We start from the raw sequence: 6808 nt of genomic DNA on the forward strand, positions 1-6808 counted from the left end.
CAGAGGGAGAGGGAGAAACAGACTCCATGGTGAGCACAGAACCCAATGTGGGGCTCTATCCCAGGACCCTGAGATCATGACCTGAGCTAAAATCAAGAGCAAGATGTGCAACCAACTGAGCCACCTAGGAGCCCCCTGTTGAGGACTTTTGTATCTATGTTCTCAGTGATAATGGCCGATAATTTTCTTTTTTGTGTGTGATATCTTTGTCTGCTTTTGGTATCAGGGTGCTGCTGGCCTCATAATGTGAGTTTGAAAGCATCCCTCCTCTTCAGTTTTTTGGAGGAATGTGAGAAGGATAGGTATTAAATTATTTTTTAATATTTGGTAGAATTCACCAGTTAAGTCTTCTGGTTCTGGATTTTTGTTTGTTGGGAGATTTTTGATTACTGATTCAATCTCCTAGGTGATTTTTTGTTAAGATTTTCTATTTCTGCATGATTCAGTCTTGGAAGATTGTACATTCCTTGGAATTTATCCATTTCTTCTGGGTTTTCCAATTTATTGGAATATAGTTGTTCACAGTAGTCTCTTATGATCCTTTGTATTTCTGTGGTATCATTTGTAACTTTTCTTTCATTTCTGATTTTATTTATTTGGGCACTCTTAGTGACTGTAGCTAAAGGTTTGTCCATTTTGTTTACCCTTCAAAGAAACAGCTCTTACTTTCAATGATCTTAAATTTTTTTAATCTCTATTTCATTGATTTATTCAATTTGATATTTGTTATTTCCTTCCTTCTACCAACTTTAGACTTTGCTTGTTCTGCTTTTGCTAGTTACTTTAGGTGTAAAGGTAGATTATTTGAGATTTTTCTTATTTCTTGACGTATGCCTGTATTGCTATGATTTCCCTCATAGAACTGCTTTTACTGCATCCCATGAATTTTGGTATGCTGTATTTCCATTTTCATTTGCCTCAAGTTATTTTTTGTACTCTCCTTTGGTTGCTTAATTGACCTATTGGTTGTTGAGTAACAGGTTGTTTAATCTCTATTTATTTGTGATTTTTCCAGTTTTCTTCTTGTAATTGATTTCTAGTTACACATCATTGTAGTTTGAAAAGATGCTTGCCATGCTGCCCATCTTCTTAAATTTATTGATACCTGTTTTGTGGCCTAACATCTGATCTATACTGGAGAATGTTCCATGAGCATTTGGGAAGAAGGTGTCTTCTTCTGTTTTTGGATGGAATGTTATGTATATATCTATTAAATCCATCCAGTCTAATGCGCTGTTTAAAGCCAAAGTTTCATTATTGATTTTCTGTCTGAATGATCTCTCCATTGATGTAAGTGTGGTATTAAAATACCCTACTATTATTGTACTACTGTCAATTTCTCCCTTTAGATCTGTTAATATTTGCTTTATATAGGTGCTGCTATATTGGGTGCATAAGTATTTACAAATGTTATATTCTCCTGTTGGATTGACCCCTTCAGCATTATATAATGCTCTTCTTTGTCCTTTATTACAATCTTTGTTTTAAAGTCTATTTTGTCTGATATAAGTATAGCTACCCCAGCTATACCAACAAAATAATTATTTTGTATGTCTAAATATATTTTTAGAATAGCTATATTCTCATATTCTTGAAAACTACCTATCATAACTAGATTTTTTTATCCATCCTTTTAGAATAAAGAAAGTCAAGCGAAAATATATTTATAATTTTGTTTTAAACAAAAAAAATGCTGGATTGCCTACGAAATCAATCATATGAAGTGTCAGGATTCTTCAGAATAGTAATCATTCTTTATTCTCTATCTATCTTGTTTCATCCATTACAACAAAGGGCATGGTGTCAGTCCTTCTTGGCAGTAGTCTCATGTATTCCTTCTCCCTTAGTCTGTAGTTTCCTAGGCTTGTAAACAGAATTTTGTATATGTACCTGCCCACCACTTTAAAGGGGGAACACACAGATTTTTAACTGCCTATTAAATGTGAATGAACTCCACCCTGGCAGAAAATAACTACCGTATTCAACTTTAATAACATCCTTTCCCAACACTCACATTCCTGCAGATCTCAATTTAAATCGGGTAGTATACAATCAAAATACTCTTTGTTAATTCTTAAACTAACAATACTTGTTGAAAGTATTTAAAATTCTGTGCACATATTTTCTACAAGGAATTTCTGATGTGTAGAGTTTATTTTTTCCCTGACATTACATTTCTCCTTTGAAGTAAATCAAGAGCTGGCAGCTGTGCTGTTAGCGAGTTTGTTAGCAAGTCAGAGAGTGAGATATCTACTGTTTGTAAGAGTGAAGATTGTAGATCGTTATTTAGAGTACAGTTTCCAGTTTACTATATCTTGTTTCTTTAACTATGTAGTTTCACTAATGAGGAAAAAAAAGTGCTTTGGGATACCTGTGGCAAGTTAGCTATATCTGCATGTGGGTAAATATGGAATTAACTGTTAAGTATGGATAAAATATAATCAAATTATGTGACTCAAGGGATGCCAAAATATCATTATGAATTACCTCAGAATACAACAATTTTTGAAATTCTCTCAGAATACCACTATGAAGGATCAATGCAAAATGAGAAAGAAAAGCATAATTCAATGTCTATCAACATAAGAAACGCTGGGCAGTGAAATAAAATATTATGTATGTACTAATAACAATCTATATCCCCCTTATTTTTCAGTTCTCTACTTTTTCATACTCAGTTGCCGTACTTTAAGGATGCCTATACACATAAAAATGAACGTTAAACTTAAAAGGAAAACTGGAATGTTATAAAAGATGCCCCTCCTAGGATGAATTATTATACCACGAGAGACTATGGATTCTGAGAAACAAACTGAGGGTTTTAGAGGGGAGAAGGTGGGGGAATGGGTTAGCCCGGTGATGGGTATTAAAGAGGGCACGTACTGCATGGAGCAGTGGGTGTTATACGAAAACAATGAATCATGGATCACTACATCAAAAACTAATGATGTATTGTATGGTGACTAACATAATAAAGTAAAATTTTAAAAAATGTTAACCTTGATTGAAGGAAATGTAGGGAAAAATTCTCAACTTTTCTGCACAACACCTGTCAGGTTGTTGTTTTTAAACTCATACTTCAGGTATAAAAACTAATCAGAAATCCTACCAAATCTGTGAGGTAGGCCTGTAACACAAACCATCCCAGAAACCCACTAAAAGTAGGACAAGAGCCTGAGAATATTTTCTTAAAATATTCAACCGAATATAAATTTTGCTAATAGTTTTGTAACTCCAGAGTATCAGTTATTCTTTCAAAGTAGATATAAAGTTTAAAGAAAACACTTATTTTTAAACTAAAAGATATTAAAAACAGACCACAATGCTGACATATAAAATCATGTGATACTTTCTTAAAAGTCACAACAAAAAATCCCTAAGAACTAAGTAACTTATTAAAACATATGCATTCTCCTCCTTCCCAGATTGTCATTTTGGAAGTTTATATCCTAAAATCCAGACTATGCTCAGCAAGGAATACATAGCTATCTGCAAGGAAACATGTGAATTCACAAGAAACTATTTTTTGCCATATCAGGGATCCTAAAAGGGAACAATTTCTAAATACACGTATTCAGAAAATGATACTAATACCTCAGTTTAATATCTGAGGTATTAAAAACTAGATATGTAAAAAGTTGACCAAGTCTTCTTGCCTAGTAGTTATACAGAGTAAACAAGAAAGCAGAATGCCAGTCTATAGACTCAGTTACTAAAAAACATAAAAAATAGTAAAGTAATAGTTGATAGGGTAATTTAATTCATTGTTACACATGTCCACATATGTACCACACTGATGTATAATAAATTGAAAAAATGATTTTTAAAAATAAAAAACCCAACAGAGGGGAAGTGAAGGGATGGGTGGAACAGGTGATGGGGATTAAAGAGGGCACTTGTTGTGATGAGCACTGGGTGTTTTATGGAAGTGCTGAATCGCTATATTGTACACCTGAAATTAGTATTACACTGTATGTTAATGAACTGGAATTTAAATAAAAACTTTTAAAAAACCACACACCTTCAGCAGAATTTCATTTGTGCTTTGTGCCTACATTGTGATAGGTTTTTGAAGTACTAAAGGGAGCATGCCTGGGCCAGGGGGAACAACTACAAAAAAAGATACAGCACTGAGAAATTTCAACTCTTTTCATCTAAAATATTTTTAACAGTAATTTCTCTTTGATATTTGCTTTCTGAATACTAATGGCACCAAACTTGCACCCATTAAAGCTAGATTTGAATTGGAAAAGACAAAAATCAATCAGTCAAAGATTACTGAAGAACATGAATGATTAATTCATGAATGATACAGTCAGTGTAATTTATAGCTAAGTGCTTGTTTCTCCTATGTGGATCAAAATTATACCAAAAATAGTTTCAGTAATGGAATTCCAGAAATAGTGAATAATTGTCACAGAAGCGAAAGAAAGGCTTCGCATTTTAAGACAAATATTTTGAAAAAAAAAACTGTTTCCAACACTTAAGCTGGATTTGCTTAGTAAATGATCAATGATTTATTATTGCTTTAATTTCATATGTATAATAGGAACAATGAAAATTAGAATAATTGCTGTTATTATCATTGAAAATGCAAAGCTTATTTGTGTACTCAGTAAAAGTACCAGCAATCTAGGGGTTTTTGAGAAAGCTTATGTTTTACTCAGGTCAGTACAACTGAACCTGTTGCTATATTCCCATCTGTTCCTAAATGTTACTCCAGGCAGCTACAGGGACCATGTCTTCTTAGTAGGTCACTGTATTCCACTCTGGATACAGTTCTTCTTCCCTCACTCCAATATGCTAACAAATGTCAAATATATTACACAATTTCATGTTCATTTTAATATGTCAGGGTAATTTGCACAGAAAATAAAACATCAGATACTATAAAGTCATTTGTGCTTAAATAATTCCATACCTAGTGTCTCCAGGTAGGTACATCAACTACATGAAATTCTTGAGGATATTCTCAGCACATCTACTGCCTCTCTGTTTCTAGTTTTCTTTGATCTCATTCTCTCTAGCTTACTGTGAATACTTAAAAACCTTCTAACTTTTATCAAAGTGTTTAGTTATCTCTTTCTCCTACTTTTACAGATTTAAGCTTTACCCCAAACACAGATATAGATGGGGGGTCAGCCTTTGTACATGGAAAAGCCCATTCCAGCTCAACAAGATATCATCCTAACCAAAAGAACATCACCCATAAGATTTATTGTACCAACCCCACCAAAATGTTAGTTTGGGATCATTTTCTCCTTTTTATCTTGTTCTGTTACAAATATATGAATTAACTACTGCATTTCTTTATTCATATTGCCTTCCTTGGTTTAAACAATTTGATAGATGCAGACAACATAAAAAAATCCCTGAATTTTATTTCATACATTCTTGTCAGAGAAAAAAAATTACAATAAAACAGATCCAATAATGCAATTGGATGAGTGCTATTAGGGAAATATAAAGTGCCTATCCTGTCCTAGAATATAGAGCATAATTTTCTAGGAATCTAAGACTTCCACTCTTGGAAGATAAAGAGGAGTTGTTCTTCTCTGAAACAACTAAAAATGAACAAAATATACAAAATTATGATTTAAAGGCATTATACATCAGGCAACAAAAATCGGTGACCCCTATGAACAGGGAAATTGCAAAGTGAGCCCTAGGATATGCCTCAGCTTAGTGCCTGGGGAGTTTCCAGGCTGCGGTACAAGGTTGCAGACTTCAAGTAGAAACAGGAAATCTTGCAAACACGAGAAAAGGGAGCTATGATTCTGGAGAGGTCAACCTGACTAGAACTGGCAGGGCAGAGCACCAGAAAGGAAAGGGTCCACACAGAGAGAAAGCTCTGGAGATGTGCAGAGCTCTCTTAGAATGTTCAGCTGAGTATTGATCAGTATATACAATTAAGAAAAATAATATAGGCATGGGAAAGAACAACCCAAAAGGATTTGAGGAAATAATAACCAAAACTAACACAGGGCTGTAATAGTTCATGTTCCTGCTGGACCAAATAAGAAACCTCATAAATCATGGACGATCAAGCAGAGGACTCTGTAGGATTTCGCATTAGTAGTGAAGCAAAATTTGCCTTTGACAAAAGGCTGGTCTGCTGTTACAAAACAAAGATCAGAAGTAACTTAACTGTATTCTGGAACGAAGTTCAAAAATATTAATAAGAATATATGAATTTATGTGAATATTTATATGAATATATCTATCACCCAAGAAAGTAGAAATTCCTATATTTTGAAATTAATCAAAAAATTATCAGGCACCCAGGGGTGCCTGGGTGGCTCAGCCGTTAAGCATCTGCCTTCGGCTCAGGTCATGATCCCAGGGTTTGGGATCGAGCCCCGCATTGGGCTCTCTGCTCCGCGGGAAGCCTGCTTCTCCCTCTCCCACTTCCCCTGCTTGTGTTCCTGCTCTTGCTGTGTCTATCTCTGTCAAATAAATAAATAAATAAATATCAGGAAGTTAAAGAAGTAAGGAATACATAATGAGGAGAAAAGCTAATCAAAACTGAACCAGAAATGATACAGGTGACAAAATTAGTAGCCAATGTGTTCAAGAAGCTAAATATAGATAATACTAATTAGACATAAAAGTATTTTTTAAAAAACCTAAACAAAATTGTATTGATGAAAATGAATGAGATGTAAAATATCCTGGGGTTAAAGGCAGCATAGAACAGAAGGAAGGATTAATGAACTTGAAGACCTACCAAGAGAGACTATCTAAAGTGAAACATAGCTAGGGGCGCCTGTGTGGCTCAGTTGGTTAAGCATCTGGCTCTTGATTTTGG

Source organism: Mirounga leonina, unplaced genomic scaffold (genome assembly GCF_011800145.1).
Source record: "Mirounga leonina isolate KUSES-001 unplaced genomic scaffold, KU_Mleo_1.0 Mir_101595, whole genome shotgun sequence".
NCBI classification, from domain to species: domain Eukaryota; kingdom Metazoa; phylum Chordata; class Mammalia; order Carnivora; family Phocidae; genus Mirounga; species Mirounga leonina.